The sequence below is a fragment of the Marmota flaviventris genome, chromosome 5, assembly GCF_047511675.1.
Source record: "Marmota flaviventris isolate mMarFla1 chromosome 5, mMarFla1.hap1, whole genome shotgun sequence".
Lineage (NCBI taxonomy): Eukaryota > Metazoa > Chordata > Mammalia > Rodentia > Sciuridae > Marmota > Marmota flaviventris.
In genome coordinates this window covers 116,223,160-116,245,631 of record NC_092502.1, presented here as the reverse complement: position 1 = coordinate 116,245,631, position 22,472 = coordinate 116,223,160, and the positions used below count along the sequence as shown (strand labels likewise).

The following is a 22,472-nucleotide window of genomic DNA, read 5'->3' as shown; positions in this document are numbered from 1 at the left end:
GCTCTTTAGGATAAGCACCATTGAAAAAAAAAAGGAGCACAAATGGATGTGTGTGTTCAGTTATATACACTGAATTGAACCTTTGGCTCTTGGAAACAGAGCAATTTGTCATATAGCATTAACACATATTATAAAAGTGTGTAGCATCAAAGGAAAAGAACCACTAGCATTCAAAAGCAGCTTTGTCAACTTGGCAAACATTCTACAGCGTGTCTTTCTGTTGTTCATCATTGACATAAGTAGCAACTTCAAAATGAAACTTAAAAAAAAAAGGAAAAAGGAGTAGTAACCCCGTTTATTTTCTCTGTTTAAATTCAAATAGAAAGCAGACATCAATTCTGTTATATATAAACATCTTCAAAGTACATCATTTGTAAAAGAGAAGAACTAAGAACAAAAATGTTTTTACAGAGATCTAAACACAGGTCAGTGAAGAGAGCCTCCTCATACTGCTTTCTGAGGTTATTCAGGAGGGGTCACTTCATAATTGCTGGCACTAAACAATGTTGCAGAATTCTTTGCCAGGTACTTGAGGAAATCATGACGATAATTCAGTAATAAAGCAAGGCTCTTCTCAAATTTATTTGGATTTATTACTTATTAATAATAAATAATAAAAAATTTATTATTTGTAGAATTGCTCAAATTCCTACAAATAATAAATAGATGTAGTGCATACTCCTGGGACATGGGTACATCAGGATGATCTACAAGGATTTCAGCACACTGTAGCCTCTCAAATTTGTAGAGCAGTTGAGTGCCCAACATTACATTGAACTATTCTTTTATTCCTGCTACAGCTTCATTAATGGCATACTCCTTATTATCTATGTTTCCTTGAGATTTCTTGTAATTTGCATAATCCTCTAAAATAGAATCCGCTTTCTTCTTCACAGGAAGATAAAAGAGCTGTTTTTGTCTGGTAATTAAGTTTCAGTCATCAACAAGTCATGGCTGTACCTCTTCGGGAATCTTTACCTTCAACTCAGTTCATAAATGTTTCTTCATTTTCAAAAGGAGGATCTACAGGGGCCCTTTTCTTCCCAGGTGGCTGAGGTGTCTCACTGGTACTGCCACCATCTCAGTTTCCAGGTGTTTTTTTGTTTGTTTTTTCTTGTTTCCACTTCAACATGTTTCTGTTGCAGACCAGATGCCTTCTTTCCTGCAGCAGCCCGTCTCATCTTCCCCTCTGCATACTGCTCCTGATTGTTTAAAAGTCCACATACTTGAGTACTCTGCTCTCTGCAACCCTTTCATCCCAATTTTTATTCCAACCACTGTAATGTATAAAGTATGAAGCAAAGTGTGTTATGGTTGCCATAAAGGACAAACAAGTGAAATAAGAAAAGGCCCATGAAAGTATAGCACTTGCTCACCCTACTGGAAATTTCGGGTTAGAGTCCTGCTTGGGTGCCATTTGTAAGTGATTCAACTCCTCCTCCTTTTCCTACCACCCATGACTACCACCCCCTACTCTCTACCCCAACCAACTTCCCATCAGACCCGCCATTAGGCATAGTCAGATCCATATCCTGGGCCCAATTTGCCAGTGATGGCAGACCTCACAGCACAGCGGCCTGCACAGCCTGATTAGTTCTTTTTCCAGGGCTTTGAGATGTGATGTTAGGTTATTTATTTGGTAGCTTTCTATTCTTTTAAAGAATGTGCTCATTGCTAACACTGGAATGATATTTGGTGCTAGAATGGATTGAGGTTTCAGGGGATTTTGGAATGTGGTGAATGTATTTGTATGTGAGAAGAGCATGAATTCTTGTGGACCAGAGGATGAGTGTTGTCCATATTGTAATCCATGGAATCTGTGATGCTATCTTCCATAGAAAAATAGGAACCTTAACTTAATTACAAATGCACTAAGAAAAGGAGGGTAACCTGGATTATTTGGGTTAGATATAATCACACAATGTAATCACAGGAGTCCTTATAAGAGAGAGTCAGGAAGATCAGTTTAACAGGAAGAAATAAGAGACAGAGGGTACTAGGTGGCCAGGAGCCCAGGAGTACCAGCTTTCTCTAGAGGCTGCCAATAAGGAAAGACATTGTCCCCCATGGTCCCAACAAAGAACAGGTTTTTGCTGACACCTGGATTTTTGTATTTCTGACCTCCAAACTTAGATGAACTTGTCCTGTTTTACTCTACTAAATTTGTAATAATTTATTAAAGCATAATAATAAATATTTATTGGGGAACTAATAAATAATCTTTTCAGTCCTGTACATTCAATAAGATAGTTTAATGCTCTACTAGTTTTACAATAGATTTTTAAAAATATATTTTAAAAAGACAGAGACACAAGCTTTTAAAAAGAAATGAAGTTTAAAATAATGATTTTTTAAGAGTCCAGACTTTCTTAAGAAATAAATAACAAGAATTTTTATAAAGCAAATATACACTAAGTAAAATTTCATAAGACTGCAGTTATTTCTTCATAATGGAAAAGATAAAAATTTTATAATATAATTATCCTATCTAAAAGTTTATTTTTTCATATATAATAGATATTAGCTTTGCCAAATTATTGGAGAGTCAGTAACTAGCAAGAAATCCTTGGTATTTCTTTGATGTTAAGTCTAGAACCAGACAGGATGACCCTGACTTTTTTCATTTGCTTTTGTTCTTATTTTTGCTTTTTCTCAAAGTTTGAAGTAACTCCTCCTTCCCAGATTCTAGAATATGATATCCACACAGCAAATCAAGGTACCAATCTTTCTTAGATATGTAAACACTTATAGTAAATGCTGTTATATGACTTTTAATACTCCTATAGTACTCACATATATGAAAGTGATTTTATTTTCTCACTTTTTTATTTTTGAACATTTGGATTGTTTCCAAATTTTTGCCACCACAAATATCAATTTACTTGGCACCCTTATAATCAGGACTTTGTGACCATTACTAATAATTGTTGATTATTAAATTATAAAATATGTTAGAAGTTGAAATTTGAAGTAAATCATATATCAAAGTTTAAGCTTGTGATTAATATTGACAAACTACCCTTAGAATTATTTAATATAATTCTTATATTATTTAATATATTTATTGAACAATCTCATTTCAGATTATATTTTTTCTCTATTAGAACATTTAAATTTTTTTTTGGTTGTAGAATAGACACAATACCTTTATTTTATTTAATTTTATGTGGTGCTGAAGATCAAACCCAGTGCCTCACACATGGAAGGCAAGTACTCTACCACTGAGCCACAACCCCAGCCCTAGGACATTTTTAATTTTTTTTTAGTTATACATGACAGTAGAATCCATTTTGATTAGAATATGATTATGCAAGCATGAAATATATCTTAACAGAACTCCTTTCTTATGGATGTACACTACAGTGTGACTCACTATGGTGCATTTTTATATATGTACATAGAAGAATTAGGTCAGATTCATTCCATTCTTTCCATTTCCTGTCCCCCTCCCTTCCCTTCATTCCCCTTTGTCAAATCTACTGAATTTCTATTCTTCCCCTTTTCATCTTATTTTGGGCTAGTTTCCACATATTAGCAAAAACACTCAACATTTGCTGTTTTGGGGACTGGTTCATTTCACTTAGCCAGATTGATCCATTTACTGGTGAATGTCTTAAAGTCATTTTCCCTAACAGCTGAGTAATACTGCATTTTGTGTATATACCACATTTTCTTTACCTATTCATAGGTTGAAGGGCACCTAGGTTGGTTCCATAGCTTAGCTATTATGAATTCAACTGCTATAAATATTGATGTGGCTCTGTCACTGTAGTATACAGATTTTAAATCCTTTTGGATATACACTGAGAAATGAGATATCTGGGTCAAATTGCTCCATTCCTAGTTTTTTTTGAGGAATCTCCATACAGCTTTCCAGAGGGGTTATACCAATTTGCAATCCCACCAGCAATGTATGAGTGAACTTTTACCCCAAATCCTCACCAACATTTATTGTTACTTGTATTCTTGATAATTGCCATTCTAATTGGAGTGAGATGAATCTCAGTATAGTTTTAATTAGCATTTCTCCAACTGCTAGACATGTTGAACATTTTTTCATATATCTTTTTTTGAATTCTTTGTATAGCTGGAGACTGATTGCTCTATCAGAGGTGCAGGTAGTAAAGATAGTCTCTCATTCTGTAGGCTCTCTATTCATATTATTTATTATTTCTTTTTTAAAAAAGTTTTTTTTTGTAGTTGTAGATGGACAGCATGCCTTTGTTTTATTTGTTTATTTTTATGTGGTGCTGAGGATAGAACCCAGTGCCTCACACATGCAAGGCAAGTGAGCTACTGCCCCAGCCCCTTGATTATTTCTTTTGCTATTGCTGAGAGCCACGGCTGAGTCTGTATGGCCCCTGGCATTTTCCCTAATAGCTGTTTCTCCTCTAAGCTTTCTTCCTTTAAATTTTCTTCCTCTGTCTGACTAGCTTGAGAGACCTTCTCTTTTGCTTGATCTAAAATGTCTTTCTCCATGGTCTGAACCTCTAACAATTTACTTAACACTCTTTCAGTTTGTTTTTTACTAATTTCTAATCTGTTATAAAGATAACGCAACCCAATAAGATAACACAAAACAAAACCGAAACAGAATGAAACAAAAACGGAACAAAAAATCGTTGTATCAATTTTCCTATTTTCTTGATATGTGCATTTGTGGTCTATTTCTATCTCTTCCTCAGGGGCGAACAACTTCAAACCTTGAGCCAACCATTTTTCCCAATCTGCCTGAGAAAATTCTAGGGATAGGCAGCTTGAAACAAACACAAAACAAATCAAAACAAGAACACATTGTTTTTTAAAATGGTCACCCATTCTCTCGCCTTCCCTTAGGGGCAAGCAATTTCACTTACCCCGAAGCTTCAGACGTTCCCCGTACGGGCCACCAAATGCCGCAGTCTGGCTGGGCACAAATCACGAGCCACTGAAGCAGGAACAAACTTTATTTTTAAACTGTAGGAAAACACTTCACACAGCTCCGGGGGAATCCTTCCGAACGCGCCACGAGGCTTGTCCAGGAACCCCCAGCCGGAAATATATCTCCCGGAAATCCCTCCTCCTGCACTTCCCCAACCAATGGAAACTCTCGGGGAATCCCCAGAAATCCCCACGAGAACTCCAAAATAGTGTGAGAACTCAAAAGTTGCGGCAGAGGCGGATAGTAATGCCTCGCCTGTCAATCAATACTGTTGGGAAAATGCCAGGGGCCATACAGACTCAGCCGTGGCTCTCAGCATGCTATGAAGAAGCTTTTTAGTTTAATGCCCTACCATTTTTTGAATCTTGATTTTACATCTTGTGCTTCAGGAGTCTACTTAAGGAAGTCTGTTCCTGAGCTGATATGTTGGAGTGTTGGTCTTACATTTTCTTCTAGTATGTTCAAGGTTTCTGGTCTAATTTCAAGATCTACACTTAGTTGAGCTTTGTGCAAGGTAAGAAATAGGGGTTAAATTTCATTCTACTACGCATGCATTTCCAGTTTTCCCAGCACTGTTTCTTGGAGAGGCTATCACATTAGGTTTTGAAAAAAAATTAAAGTCCTCCATACTTATTACTTGCATATTCCATATTAATATCCTGACAAGGAATAGTGCACATTCAGAGCACATGGATTAGCCCAGCGAAGCCATCTGAAGTTTGGTTCAATCTTCATTATTTTAGGACCGTTTTTCCAATTTGAAGATGAATCAAGCCTTCCATTTTTCCTTTGCTTTACTGATGCTTGCATTTTTGTTATTATCACACCTGTAGTATAAGTGGGCAAAGGAAGGAATTAAATTTGATGCATTTGGACTAAGTACTAACTCTCATAAAGTTTGGCACTGATGTATTTTAAATCAAGTCCAAAGGGAAATTTCAGAGCCATGTCTGCATTTCTCTGCATTGCTAAGTCTCAGGCCTCAAGATAAAGCCTATAACATTTGGCAGGGATAACTAATTATATGGGTGGAGTAATTAATTTCACAGGGAATAATACTTTTGCTTTCAGTAACTGATCTTTTTACCCATTTATTGCTACTGAATTGCTACTGAATCTTAGTTGAGATTGGTAGTAAAGATGTGGCAATTCATAGCCTTCAGGCTCAGAACCTGCTCTGGAGCACTTGTGCTCTTGAAGGTAATCTAAGTTTAATTAGTTAAGATCTGGCACCCATTGTGAAATAATGCAGATATTGGGAATTAAATGAGAAAGCCTGCTTAGCTTGCAACAGGCATAAAATGTCTTTTTAATTTGGTTAAGTAAGAGTACAAAAATCTAGCCCTTTAAGAAATCTATCCCTATTCCCAAATTTCTCTGCAGTTGTGTCTCTGTAGCCCCAATTCATTTTCAGTATTTTAGCAAAACTGCCTAGCCACTGACAGATATTGAATTAACTGAGGAGCCAATTTGATTAAAAGTTTTAAAGACATTTTAGTCATAAGTGGGGTCTATGAAAAAATGAGTTTGCAATGGTAAAACAGAATTTTTTAAGCTACCAACCTCCTAAAAGGGTAAAGTGAAATGGGTGTTTGATGCTAAAATGTAGGTGTATCAGAATATATGGGTGGTTATGTGCTTAGGAAAACTCTAGACTAGATACAATTAAATTTATTTGCCCAAATGGGGGGAAACCTGAATGTGAGAGACACAGGTGTGGTAAGAGGGATAAAGGGCATTTTAAAGGCATCTGAATTTGAGATGCTATATGAAATCAAGTCATTTCTGCAGGCAGAAGTAAAATGAAGTTCTTTCTATTTTGGTATTTGGTGAACTGTGGATAGTTAACAGAAGTTAAAAGACCATTTTAGGCTCTGAGCCATAGCAATAAGTTTGCTTTTCACTTTGTATCATTCAAGGGTGATGTTTGCTATTTCCGGCAGAGGTATTAGATATTCTCTATAGTTTGAGCCAAACATCTATTAAAAAATTAATACCAGCTTAGAAGGCAGCTTACAGTGGAGATGGTTAAGCTTAACTAGGTATTCATTACCTGCCTTAACTAAGTATTCACTACCCAGATAAGAGAAACAATCTGGAGAAATTTCTAACAGACATGTGGCTTCCTCATGAGGAAGAATAGGAATTTCATCAGAAGGATAGTCAATGGTACCTATGCTTTTGTGTGTATAAGTGTTCTTTACTAACTGTAACTCTTTATATTATAGGTGTTGATGAGGAAGACATAAAATGTAAATGATTAGATATCACAAATCAGTCTTTTGCCTGCCCACCCACCCCTGCCATGCAATTGTAAGTTTAAAAAGCCTGGACATTTTTACAGATATATTATCTTCCCTAAAACATGCCAAGAAACATTTGAGTTCTACTTTGGGTCTAGAACATCTCTGTCAGCTGGAGACTCATCCTCCATGAATCTTGATCTGAAGCTCTGTGGAAGTTTCAAAACTATCACTTCCTTGCCTGCAGTCAACCAGGAAAGATTATTAATATGTCCTATATCAAGTAATTCTTCCAAAACATTGCCTTTTCTTAGAAATTTGAATTTTTGAGGATTGTGATGTCAGCCACCTCAGTTGCAAACAGAAATTCACTTTTTGTCATATTATATTCTTAGAGTTGAAGGCCGTCTGGTTATTTTTTTCTATTGTTTCCTTAACATCTGTCAAGTAAGCTCAGTTGCTTTATATAAATTTAACATTCTCCTTGGGTTAATCCATGTTTTTGTCTGTAACATTCAGGGCAAACATTTTCAAGGACCATTTTGTCTACATCATGTCTCTTTCTCTCTTGGATCCAGAGTTTATATTCCCAAGAAACTTGTGGAGATTTTGTTGTATTCTATATACAATAATGAGCAAATCACCTTTCAATCAAATGTCTCATGCCTTCACCCCTCTGAGTAATAAAAATAATTCTAGGTTGAATCCTAAGTGTAATATGTGATAGGTGCTTGGCCTTGCTATATTTTCATACATGACACTCCTCTGGTACCCTGTCACTGTATCTTTTGTTAGGGACCCACCACTAAAAGTTTCTAGATACATTCTCTCATAGCAAGTGCCACAGTGGCAACCCAGTATAGTAACTACCCAACCTTGAAACTATGGGGTGCCCATAGTTTATTCTTTCCTCATTGCTTCTAGGAAATAGGAAATATGGCATTTATATTAAAAGATGAAATTCAAGTAGACTTTTAAAAAAATCAGCTTTCTATGTAAATTATGTAGTGCTTAATAACCCATAAAAATATGGATTTTTTTTTGGGGGGGGGATTGGGTTTGTATTTACTAGTTCCAACATTAGTAAATTTTAAGGCAGCCAAGACTATAAGCAAGACTTGCCTGATTTACCTATTCAGTGTTGGCTTAGAAAACTAGACATGGGGGAAGTATCTGCTCACTTCTCAGTCTTCCTTATTATTATACTAAGTAGTATGTAAGTTTTCAATGATTTTTCTGTGAATTACTTTTATAAACTACCCTGGAAGTTTGCTTTTAGTGGTTTGCTTGTTTAGGAGTTATTCAAGTTTGCTTTTCTATGTTTTCATCTTTTTGTTAGAGTATATTTGTCCTTAGCCATTATTCCTAAGCAAGGCAAAACTAAAATGTTACCTCATTTTCTGGTAAGATCACTATGAACAAAAAGATGTGTGCATATATGTATAATAAATACTCCCTTGTATACCCAACCTTTGGTCCTTTCAGATCCCAATCATCCTTTGGTTTGAATCCCTCCTATTTTCCAGCTCAACCTGTGCATCTTCATCATTCTAATTCAGACTACAAACTTTAATCCACCTTTAAAAATAATCCCAAAACATAAGTTTTCTTTAAAATTCATCTTATTTCTCCTTTAGTTTTTCAGTACATTTTATTTCTAGTGACAGAATGTCACAGATGCAAGTCTGTTTTAAGTCCCCTTTATGCTTTTGGACATTATTAGAAAATAATTTAATTATTATTATTTTTACCACCAATGTTTAAAGAGTCTATATTCCAAATGTAGCAAAATGTATTATCTTCCTCAATGTCTTTCTTTTTTTCTTTGGTGAAATAGATCATTTCATTATGAGTTGAACCCACAGTTATGATCACTAAGCTCAACAGAGCCTTTACAACGAAGAGTCTAGGACTAACTGTAGAGTACATAATGCAGAGATAACTTCAAAAGTTCATGAATACCTGCAACTATGCTTTCTACAGTTTTCTCCTTCACCCTGTAGTTCAAAATGATACAGGCAAGTTTTCGAAATTGATGTAGTGCAGGCTTCTATCCTGGCACTAACCATCTGAAGATTCAAGCCTCATCAGTTGGCATTTATGTGACTAAAAATCATAATAAAATGTACATCTGCTAATAACTATTAAGCAAGAACTTATTTATTTTCTCTTTCTTCTCCTCTTTCTCTTCTCCCCTCTCCTTTTTCTCTTCTCTTTCCTATTTTGGAAGAGTTCTACCCAGGTCTTAATAACTGCATTTCCCCTAGAATCCATTGCTAGCCTATTTTCTACCTGCATTTGAGCTTGCAAATAGTAACTGAAGATATTCACATAATACATTGCTGCTAGAGTTTATTTTCATAGCCATGTAAGATCTTTGGCCTTAGTTTGGTAATTTTCTTTGAATATCTTTAAGGTTAATTTTAAGGTTTGATGTTCACTTAGTTATCTGGATACTGCAAGTTTGGGGAGCCTATAGTTTATTCTTTCCTCATTGTTTCTAAGAAATAGGAAATATGGCATTTATATAAAAAGATGAAATACATCAAGTATACATGTTTTTAAAATCAGCTTTGTATATAAATTAAGTAGTGCTTAATAACCTATAAAACTATGGATGGGGGAGGATTAGGTTTGTATTTACGAATTACAACAACAATTTTAAGGCAGCTAAGTCTATAAGCAAGACTTGCCTGATTACCTATTCAGTGTTGGCTTAAAAAACTAGACATGGGGGAACAAAGACCTAGCTGGAGCAGAACCTGCAGTATACCAGTCTGCATTGAGCCTAGATGTCCTTAAAATCCTTGAGGCAAATGGTGAAACAATAAGTCAATAAAGAGGGAGCCAATTTCTTTTACCTACCCAGTCGATATCAGGCTATCAACATTCCTATTAGCTAGGAATGAAGGGCAAGGTTGGAAGCATAGCTGTTCCCTAGCTTTGTGGCAGAATCACCTAGGGAGATTTTAAAGATCCTCATGTCCTGAATTCTGGTGTTCAGGATGTACCCCAGTTTAACTAAGAATTTCTGGAGGTGGGAGCCAGACTGCAGCGTTTCTTACAGAGTCCCTGATGTGTCACCCTGGAGGAAAGTCAGGGAACCAACAGGCCAGGGGCTTTCAGCCCACATCCTTCCTTCATGGAAGCAGAGGGAAGTCTCTTTTGTGCAAATGTGACAAGGAAGGAAAATAACTTCTTTCCCAGACACTGAACAAATAATTTAGTGTCTCTCAGTCTCATATCCATTTCCTTTGAAATGTAACTAATAATACCTTCCTGCTGAAAGTGACTTTTAAAAATTATACTATACTATGCAGTAAAATATCTCACACATATTTGTTATTCAGTAGACATTTTTCCTTGCTGTAAAAGGATAGGTCATTCATTACCAGTTAAGTATAAAAATCAAAGCACTCTATAGTGAATCACCTTAATTCTGTGTTGCCTTGGCATCCATTCTGAATTTAGGTTTTACTTCTTATACCAGAGCAGGGCATAGCCTCTTTGACACAGGTTTAGTTCTCTGTCTCCTCCTAGTTCTTCAATTGGGTAGAACTGGACGTCTGCATTAGGCTACCACCTCCTTGTGACCACCTTCCTATGGAACATGTAGAAACAATCTACTTGACGCACCTCAGTGATCCCACCCCCACATACACTGTGTAAATATGTTGTAGTGAAGCAGATACTCCCACTCAAAAGATCCTCACCATAATTTTTCTTCATAACAGAATATCAGCAAAGATTTCTACAAAAAATTTGAGGTGGTTAGAACTTCCTATTTCCTGTTTCTCTGTCTTTCAAGAACTGAGTTTAACCGCAGACTTGCTGATATTACTCCTGCTTTTGTGGTAATATGTGTCAAACCTCTGACTGTTCTAAAAAATAGCCAAAATCACTTTCTGAGAACTCAAAGAAAAAAAATTACTTTTATGTAGACTTCTGCAAAAATGTAAACCTCCAAGCCTCTCTTCCCACCAGGTATAAAGTTTGAAGAATTTCTAGACTTCATCCAGAGAATCTTATAGGTGATAGCCCCTCTGGACCCTGCAATCAATAAATCTGCTTCCTGAAAATTCCTCAGGTGTCGAGCCTCTTCTGTCCTACATCAGTAGCAGTTCTCTCTCTCACTGTGGCCCCACATAACTTGCATTGGCTTGCTATAAAGACATTAATTAGAACTCCTCATTGGAAACCTGCTTGGTAATGCCCAGGTCCTCAGAAGGTTTTGGCCACAGTCCCTTGGTTTCTCTCTTGCTCCCCATCCACTGGTTGAGCATACATGGCCCTCCTGGCTCCTACTTCCCCTCGACCTTGCAAAGCATACTGCTTCTATTATATCCTGTGTTGTCTCCTGTGTGTCTCAACTGACTAATAATTTCTGAATGTAACTTCTTTCCTGGTAGGGTACTTCTAGAGAATAGCTGTCATGGCAGGAATAAACTGGATACAGGGCAGAGTAAAGACATAGGACATCTGCCAATATAAACAAGCTTTTTGTGATGGGGACACTTGGGTCAGGGGTCAGACACTTAGGCATCAGGTTAAGACTATTATTCTTAGGCATTAGGCTATACAGAAGGATTAAAAAAATACCTTGTGTAAACTCATGACTAAATTCCATAAGGCAGAGCTAGAGTTGATAGTCCTTCTCCAAAGAGTGAGAGACCCCAAGACCACATTAGAGGGAAACAATATGCATAGAGATGCATTCTTATTCAGCTACCAGTAAATATCTATTTTCATACCTTTTGAATTCTCACTATGTTTTGCCAGAACCTGACAATATAAAGTTTTTCTGTGTAGCTCTTAGATTTGAAATAGCATATCTATTTCTAACTCTATCCTGAATTTTTTACTTAATATAATTACAAATTTAAACCATACAGGAAAATCAATGTAGGCAATCAAGGCATCATACCAGTTGCATTTTTAAAATATTTTTTATTTTAGTTGTGTTCATTGCTATCTATAGTTTAAAGCAGGACTTTTTATAAATGAAATCCAAGTACTAGATAAAAAGCAAAAACATTCTCCCTAGAAATTCAAGTTGTTACACTGTTCAGTTTTAATGGTTAATTTGATTTCTTTTTTTTTAAATTTTTATTGTTGGTTGTTCAAAACATTACATAGTTCTTGATATATCATATTTCACACTTTGATTCAAGTGGGTTTGGGAAATGTTTTGATTTAGATTTCTTCTTTTCTTGTGTTTCCCAGTTTCAGATAAAATGGAGTATTCACTGAGATTTCTGAAAAATCAGAGTGAAACTGTCCTACATCCCTTGGAAATTAGCAATGCAAAAATTAATAAACAAATTACATCTGGGTGCTCTTGAATTGTAGTTGAACATAAATTATTTAAAATAAAGATTTATATATGAGAAAAGCATAAAGACATAATTGAACAATGCTTAACAACTTTCCCCAGTTAAATCACTCAAGTAAAATGTGTTTAAGCATTGTAGACATAATTAAAATAATCATACCATTTTATATATTTTATAATTCTCTTATTTCCTTCAAAAAGAGTGCTGTAAGCAAGCCAACAAAAAGGCACCAAATTTTGCTATTTCTACACCTAATGCATCTTGAAATTGGCATTCTGGGGCTGAAAAATTTTCCCCAAGCTACTGTTACTCTCCATTTATTTACCTAACAGCAACCTTAGATGAGGAATAAATGCAACCTTGCTTTCTATTTTTTATGAGGCTAATTTTTAAAACTGACTTGGATCTCACACAGAGAATTTATGAGCTCAGACCTAATTTACGGTCATCATGAGGTCATTATCACAGGCTCTTCTTCCTTAGCTGCCTCTCACATGTATCATGGCTTCGTCCCCATTTGTCCAGGGCAGGGTCAGGCTGAATGTTCCAGGACATCATTGCCACCATTTTTCTATTGCTGGGCAGGAAACAACAAAGCAATTAGTAGTTTGAAACAATACCTATTTGTTTTCTCACAGTTATGTAGGTCAGAAATCTAGGCAGGTTACAACTGAGTTCTCTGTTTAGGGTCTTAAAAAGCAAAAATCCTGGTGTTGTCCAGTCTACTAACTTATTCAGAGGATCTAGGAAAGAATCTGCTCAAGAGAGTATTCAAATCATTAGAAAAATTCCATTCCTTGAGGCCATAGGATTAGATTCTTGTTTTCTTGTGGTTGTCAGCCTAGACCTAGGAGGTTTCCCAGGTTCCCTGTCAGGAGGTCCCCTCTACCTTTAAGCCAGTCACAGCATGCTGAATATTTATAATTGAAATCTGACATTCACTTCTGCCATTTGACAGAGAAAACTCTGTTTAAACGGCAAATGTCATTAGATTAGACCCACTTGGATAATCTAATTTTGCATTATAGTGCAACATAATCATAGTAGAGATATCTCAACATATTCACAAATTCTACCCACAGAGAGGAGATTATACAAGGCTGAGAATTATTACGTAGTCATTTTATAACTCTGTATACCAAAGTGAAAGACAACAATTTAACAAATAATTCAATGAAAATAAAAATGTTGTGATAGGTTTAAGTATCAGCTAGTCCAGTTTTTGGAGATTTGGGGATATATTCATGTCATATTATTAAGGAAAAAGCACATTATACAACAGTATGGATAGTTTGGGTATGTGAGTATGTATACATATTATATAGATATATTAGATATATAGCAGTATTGTGTTAATTAACCAACAATGGTGAAATGTAAGTTTAGTTTTTTGGTTTATCTGTATTTTCTAAATTGTCTTTATTAAATATGTGTGCCCTAGTGTACTGAACAAACATGACTTGTGGAATATGATCATTCCATAGATTTTGCCTCCCATTGTTCATTTAAATTTGATCCACTGTGCACATTCTTTTCATTGGCAAGATCCTATTTTTTCCCCATTTATTCTGGTATCACAGAACACTGTTTCAATGTAGAAATTGTGGGAATTTGCAAAGCACTATCTTCCCCTTCCTCTAGCTAAGCATTGCAGTAGATAAGAAATGTTACAATGGCCTGGCACTGTGGCATATACCTGTAATCCCAGTGACTTGGGAGGCTGACACAGGAGGATGTTAAGTTCTAGGCCAGCCTCAGAAATTTAGCAAGTAGCAACTTATCGAGAACTTGCCTCAAAATTCAAATAAAATAAAATAAAAAGGACCAGGCTCAGTGGTAAAGCACCCTGGGTTCAATCACTAGTGCCACAAGAAATGCTACAATGGAAAAAAATAGGGTATATGCTTGGCAACTCCTTTCTTTTTCTGCTACTATTTCCACACCCCTACCCAGCTGGCACATGGAAATGGCTGACACTTCTGCATGGAGGTGAGGGAGAAAAAGAGAAAAGAGAAGAAAAAAATCATATTAGGATGATGACTTTCAGTACACATTTAGTTTTAGAAGATGTTTAAGCCATGTTTATTTTGTGAAGACTTTGGTGGGGTAATTAGAGAAGTTTTTTTTTTTTTTTTTTTTCTTCTCTATTGGGAATCCTTCATCTGGTTCTGTTCTTAGCATCAACAATTAGGCAATTCTTTAACCTTTTTTTTTTCTGTTGAGTCTGTTCACCCATTATGGAAAGACTGGACTCAAAAAAAAAAAAAAAAAAAAAACAGTATCTCTCTCCTGAAAAGGACACTTTGGATCCTTCTCTAATATTCAACAACCAGGTTTAAATCCTTGATGCAAACAATGGGTTTTAGGCAATTTATCTTGTTTCTAAATTTTCTTTTTGAAAATTTTTATCTTACCTGGGACCCTCATTTTAGAATCTTACCTATTGTACTTTCATGTAAAGAAAAAATAATTAATCACAATTTTCAGCTTAATATTATGCACATTACTATAGTAGATGTTCTTTAAGGTGAGAAAAGACACAAGGCAATCAATCATGGAGTCAGGACTATAGAATTATCAAAGAAGATGACGAATATGAAAGAAAGAAATCATTGGTTCTGTATTAGACTTGGAGCACATTTAGAGCGCCAGGAATGAAAACTCACAGGGGACTGATTGAGAATAGATCGCAAGGAAATGAATGTGATGACTTTCTTCCAATGGCAGCCAGAAAAGTCCCCAATTTCACATGCTGTTGAACACAACATGCTCTGCCAGCAGGTTCTAGAGAAGATCCTGGGCTCACTGGTTCCACTTTACCTCATGTTTCTCTATTCAGTTCATGACCCATTATACTGGTACTTGCAAGCAGACCTTCTGGCTTTATTTAGAAATATGCGGGTTTGGATGTTTACAAAGGGAGTCAGTATTTCTCTTCTTTCAGATTGTGTTTAAAGAAGTGATAAGGGGTTAATGGGAAATCAACCACACCAGGACCCATCCATCCCACCCCCATGCATTCTTTGCAAAACACTTTTGAAAACTAGCATAACATTATGTAAGCATTAGAATTGGTGTGGACAAGTGCTGAGGGCAGGAATAAAGAGAACATAGTTTCGATAACCGGTATGGAGGTGATCTAAACTCCTGATGGACAGAACTTTGAGAACCTGTATTAAAAGAGGACTGACACACTTAGAGAGTGATTCAGTGGCACAGAGGCAGGGTCATGCAGTCTCCTTTGGCTGCAGGATGTTTCCAGAGTCTTACAACCTTTTCAGGACATGAAATATACATGCATGCTTAGAATCTAATGGGTCTGAGCAATGGCTAAAATCCCAGTTTTCTCTAACTTTTCCCCAATGAAACAATGTCATTTCAGCCAATGAACTTCTGATTTAAACTTTCAAAGAATGACCTTGGGAGACTTACTGCTGGGTATTTTTTTTCATTTTTTTTTTTGACTTTAGGTTTATTCTGAGGTCATTAGAAAGAGGAGAATGTCATAGAGAAAATAGTCATGGAACTTTGGTGTCAACTGCTCACATGGTCTCTTAATTTGCTATCTTTCCTTTCCTTCTTTCCCACTCTCCAACCTCCCTCTGAGTTCACGAGGAGTCAATGTGTCTTATAATCTCACTTTCTTTCACCAAAACTCTTAAAAAGGAGATTTTCCTTATGGAGGAAGACTATTGCCAACATAGTAAGGGGTTGTTAATCAATTTGCAAGTGACAAAAAGAAACTACATGAGGCTCTGGGGTTATAGGAGCTAGTTTGCTTTGGGACTCAACTTTTAATATCCTAACAGAAGTAGCAGAGTTCAACATGGTATTTCCCAGATTACAAGATTTAAATTATTGTTTTGATTCACATCATTAGTGTTTTCCCAGGAAGTGCTTGCCAAATAAGCACTCCCCTAGCTCATTAATTTTTATATTGCATTTTCTACCACACATCGCCTCTGCAATCAAAACTACTCCCTGTGGTTTAAAGTGTGGGAAGCAGATGATCCCATCCGGTGGCCTTTTCCATGAGGCCAATGTCTGAAGGGATCCATTAACCTGCTATGGAAGGAAATTCCAAAGCCATTGGAAGGCATAGAAATTAAATCATTTTCAGATCCCTTTATTCTCTGTTATATTTCAAGCAAGCCCACCCCAATTCTGCTTGATTTATAAATAAGGTTCTGGAAACCTGAGTGATATTATCTGAAGCTCTTTTATAAATGAAGAAAAACTTTAATAATCATATTGTATTTTTGAGATCTAATAATTCATATAAATTTGATTGTATTTTTATATTCTACATGTTATATGTGTACACTGTATGTAAATATATGTATACACATGTGTATGCATATATACAATCACACACATATATGCACACACACACACACACACACACACACTTTAGGTGCTGGTTGGCTATTCTCTTCCTTCTTTAATAAAAGAATTGCCAAATTTTAGATGGATACATGGCCCCTTGGAACAAAGACTACTTCTCAGCCTCCCAGCTAAGTGTGATTGTATGACTAGAAGACATGTGAGATACTTTTTGTTTTTAAATGGTTGCAAAATGTAGGTGCTTTTCTAATATGATACAAAACAAAATATATTGAAGAAAAAGTGTTCACATAGAAGGAAAAAGTTATGTCAAAAGAATAACAATATAAAAAGAATTATTCAGTCATAGTATAAGTAAACAAATCATTTTTTCTTAATATATCAGCAACCTCAATAAGTTGATGGCAAAACAGTGTACAATAACATGCAGGTTAGCAGGAAGTTTATGGGAAAGGCAGTGCCAATGGCTAAGACTTATGGAAATAGTCATAATTCAACCTAATAAGAGGAGCACAAGGTTTTAAAAGAGTGGCACAGAAAAACAACTTTGACATAGTTAGGCATGGGTGGAAACCTTTCCCCTCAAAAACTCTGGTGGAAAATAAAATAGTAGAACTTCTTTGGATAGAATTCCTAACATGTATCAAGAATATTTGTGTTCATCTTCTTTTGCCCAACTATTTTAAACTAATGTAATTGTACTGCTGAGAAAAATCTGCACATATAAGGAAATATATTCTGAAACTATGGTTTAATTTAGGGTAGAAATTTCCTAAATTAAATCATGAAGTGAATGATTAACTGATTCTGCTACATTCATACAAATACAGTACTTTGTAGTCATGAAAAGAAATTATTTCCATAATATATTGTTAAATAAAAAAGTCAAGATATAGAATAATCATATATTGTGCTATTGATTGTTAAAATCATACAAAATTATCTACATCAAAAATAAGAATTTTTGTCTCTGGAAATGTTATTAGTATGGCGGAGGCACAGTGGTAGGTAGGAAAATTGGTTATCTTATTTTGTCCTTTAAAAAATTTGCCATGAACAAAGACTAACTATTCACCAAATGTTTAGAGTTCTTTTCTTCCTAATTAGTGTCACAATCTTCTTGATTGACTATCAATCTGGGTAGTCTCAGAGAATCTGTCTTTTTAATATTTATTTAGATCACAATTGCAACAGAGAAAGAGTGAATTGACATTTCTTAAGTAAGCATTATTTATTAAAATGAAGAGTTTTCCAAATTTTAATTTTCCTATCAGATAAGAAAATGCATGGGGTACTGAGAGCAAGAAAGGAGCTGCTATTTCTTCAGTGTCTATAGTATTCTAGGAACTTGATAATCTATGATTGAATTATCTTAAGAGTCCTACAAAATAAGTTTCATTATCTGCAGTATAAATAATATGATTAATTTACAAGATGATCAAAAAATCTTGCCTAAGTCATCTAAACAGAAATATACAAAACTTATTTGAACCCAGGTTTACTTAGAAATATATAATTCAAATCTTAACAAGAATATCAGCAATAATATTGACAACAAAGCCAATGAAACAAATTATTTTCATAATTCAGTTTCTTTCACTGATAAAACATCCTTGTTGCCCTCAAGGATGCAGTTACCTTTGTCATATTCCATGTAAATTTTCCCAATCCAGTGCTAGCTAAAACCCATCATTTGGTCATTGCTTTCATCCTGAAATTCACCATTTTTCAACTATGTGGCATTTGAGTTATATTATGATATGCTGTATTTTACTATGCATTTAAAATCTTATTATACATATGATATGTCTTGACACAAAGACCTTAAAAAACCTATTATCTCTTGCCAAGAATAAAATGTAGGAAGAAAATTGACCAAGTGTGAACAATGCATGTTAGATCTCTCTCTCTCTCTCTCTCTCTCTCTCTCTCTCTCTCTCTCTCTCTCTCTCTCTCTTTCATTTTCTCTTCTCTTCCTGAATGAATCTATCAAAAGCCATTATTTAGGATTCAGCAGAGTGGGCATCCAACTGGGGTGGTGACACAGGATCCATAATACCTGAGAAAAAGAAGTAAGATCAACTGGGTGAAAGAGGTGTCTGTCTGTGTGCTTAGTAGAATGTAGGTACATAATATGGGACATCAGGGGCACATCCTCCAGGATGGTCAACCTGGTTAAGGTGATTGCATTAAAAAGTCGATTAGGGAGACTATTGGAACCTGAGAAGAATAAGGAAAGCATTTGAGAAAATGGACTGTATAGGAAAGAGTAGCAAAGAAAGATTAAGATAAAAAAACAACAACAAAAAAAACTGTGCATATGTGGGTAGCACAGCCTGGAATTTTGAAGCCCCAAGAAGGGTTAAAAAGAAGTCATCTATGGTGGGGTAGAGATGAGGGTAGGAGTGAGTAGAAGAATGGTTTTGTGTGGTGTCAATTCCAGGAGCAATGAGAAGGAGGTCTTCAGTAGAGAATGTCCATTCATTAGAGTGCCTTGAGGGGAGATATTCCATCTCACATGGCCTAAGATGATTGCCAATTTGAAGTGATATCACAGAGTAGGGATGAACAAGTCATCTCATAATGATAAAGAGGTCAATTTAGCTAGAGGAACAATTTATCTAGATTTCAGAAGAATATATATGTTTTCAAATGCATATGAAATATTTACCAAGATGGAGCATATTCTGGCCATAAAAAATGAATAAATTTTAAATTATTTAAGTCATTAAAAGGATGTTCTTTGATTAAAATGGTACTACACTACTGATCAGGTTTTGAGAAAGGGATCCCTTGAAAATCCCCAAATGTTTGGAAATACAATAACAGATATGCAAATAACACATGAACTAAATAGAAGTCAAAGGACAAATAAGATTTCAGAACAGAAAAAATGGTAGGGTACCACCATATGGGGGTGGTTGTTGGATTGATAGCACTAAGTGCCTACATTATGAAATAGGAAAGGTTTCAAATCAATCACTTCTGAGGACAACTTAAGAAACTAGATAAAGAAAAGTAAATTTAATATAAAATAAGTAGAAGAAAGAAAACAATGATGATCATGTGGGAAATCAATTGAAGTAGAAATCAGAAAAATCCCTAGGAAAAATTTAATAAAACCCAAATTAGTATTTGAGAGGATCAATAAAACTGATAAGTTTCTAGCTAGACTGATCAGAAAAAAGAAGACACAAATTACTAGCACTAGGAATTTGACGTTGCTATAGAGTATGCAGCTTTCAAAAGGATGATAATAAAATGATATTAACACAAATTCTAACATTGAAATTCTCAGGACTTCTTTTCATAACATTTGGGAAAGCATTATCAAGTGTAATGAAACTAAGTGTGATGTACTTATCTGAGCTTGTTTGGAGGAGAGAGCTTACATATTTGAAGAAATGGGAAGAGATAAAAGTAAGAATGTGCTATTTGACCACAATGCCTATTCATAAACTGTTTTTAAGAAATAAATTCCTTGAAAGACACTAATACATTTCACTCAAATATTCACTTAAATGAAAGTGGTAAAGTACCTCTGGGTTCAATTTCTGGTACAAAAAAATCCTGTAAACTTGTAAAATTTTCCTATAAAGTAAAAAGGCTAGCTGCAGTGGCACATACCTGTTATCCCAGCAGCTGATAAGGTTGAGGCAGAAGGATCACAAGTCACAAGTTCAATGCCAGCTTAGCAATTTAGCAAGACTCTAAGCAATTTACTGAGGCCCTATCTAAAAAACAAGGCAAAAGGCTGGGATGTGTTCAGATGGTTCAGTGAGTTCAATCCCTAGTACTCCCCCGACACACACACACAAAAAAAAAAAAAAAAAAAAAAGAAAAGAAAAGTAAATTACAGGACTAGGAAGCTACACCTGTGAAACCAGGTTAGGCAGCATACACCTGTAAAGTGTAAGTCAGGAGGATCACCAGTTCAAAGCCAGCCTCAGCAAATGTGAAGTGTTAAGCAACTCAGAGACCCTGTCTCTAAATAAAATACACAACAGAGGTGGGGATGTGGCTATAACAAAATTTAAAAGGTAACCTTATGATAATTTACCCTACACAGAATAAAAGCCTTTGACAAAATTGAGCATTTATTTCTGATAAAAAACTCTTAGCAACTTGGAAGTGAGAAGAACTTCCTCAACCTGACAAAGGACATCTACAGAAAGCCAAGGGTGGCACCATCTTTAATGACAAAGATGAATGCTTCCTGCTGTGATTGAGAACAAGTCAAGGATATCTACTTTCAAGGAAAGTCCTATTTAGCATTGTCCGGGAAGATTTCTTTCTCTAAGGCAAGAAAAAGACTTAAGAGTAATTCATATTGCAAGTAAAATTAAAACTATATTCATGAATGATATAATCATCTATGTTGAAAATTTGATGAAATAAAATTAAAAAGCTACCAGAACTATTGAGTTCAACAGTGTTTTAGTGTATAAGATTAATACCAGGCTGGGCACAGTGGTGCATTTCTGTAATCCCAGTAATTCGGGAGGCTGAGACAGGAGTTCAAAGACAGCCTCAGCAATGGCAAGGCACTAAGTAACTCAGTGAGACATTGTCTCTAAAAAATATAAAAATTGGGCTGGGGTTGAATGCCCCTGATCTCAATCCCTGGTTCCCCTACCCCCCTCCCTGAAAAAAAAGATTAATACCAACCATGTATTTTCATATACTAGCAACAAATAACAAATTGAAATAAAAATAACATTCATAATCACAGCAAAGAATGTGAAATACTTAGGGGTAAATCTGATAAAAACTGTATGTAAAACTAGAAAGTATTGTGGAGACAAGTTTAAAAAGCTAAAAGTGAAAACATGTTGAAAGACTCAATGTTGTTAAAACTAAAAAATAAATAGAAGAAAAATCAGTGGATTAGGAGTAAGAAAATAAGGGGAAGGAGAATGGGAGGGAAGGGGGAAATACAGAGGATTGAATTGGGAAGAACCATATGCCATACTTGTATAATTATGACAAAATGAACCCCAGTATTATGTGTATCTATAATGGATTAATAAAAAAGAAAGAAGTTGATTTTTATCCAAAAGATACATAGATTTAACAATATTCCACTCAAAATCTCATTTTTGGTAGCAATTGATAAACTGATTTCTAAAATTCCTAGGTCACAGTCTTCAAATAGTCAATATAACCTTGAGTAAGGACAGTTGGAGGATTAACATTGTCTAATTTCCTGACTTATAAAGCAACTGTGTAGTATTGGTGTTGAGGTAAAAAAATAAAATAAATAGAAGAAAAATAGAAGATCAAGGAGCTTCTTAGTAAAGAGTCCAAAAGTGATATGAAAAATTGATTTTTACAAATTCACAAATGTACTTCAATAAATGGATAACATGTTCAATAAATATTGCAGAAAATTAAATATATTTATATTTTTAGAAAATAAATATTGATTTATACTTCAGAACAGACACAAACATTAAGTCAAAATAGATTATAGATCTAAATTTAAAACCTCAAACTATAGATATTCTGGGGCTATGGGTTAGGCAAAGATTTCTTAGGTAAAATATCAAAAGCATTATTTATAAGATAACTAATTGATAAATTGCAGTCTGTCAAAATTAAAAGCTTTGTTAAGCCAATTAAAAGAAGGCA

The 22,472-nt window shown here is 35.2% G+C and overlaps 1 pseudogene; it reads right to left on the bottom strand.

Moving 5' to 3' along the window:
- Window positions 1–444: 444 nt before the first annotated feature.
- LOC114095009 (mortality factor 4-like protein 1) lies at window positions 445–1,417 on the bottom strand (annotated as a pseudogene).
- Window positions 1,418–22,472: the final 21,055 nt, after the last annotated feature.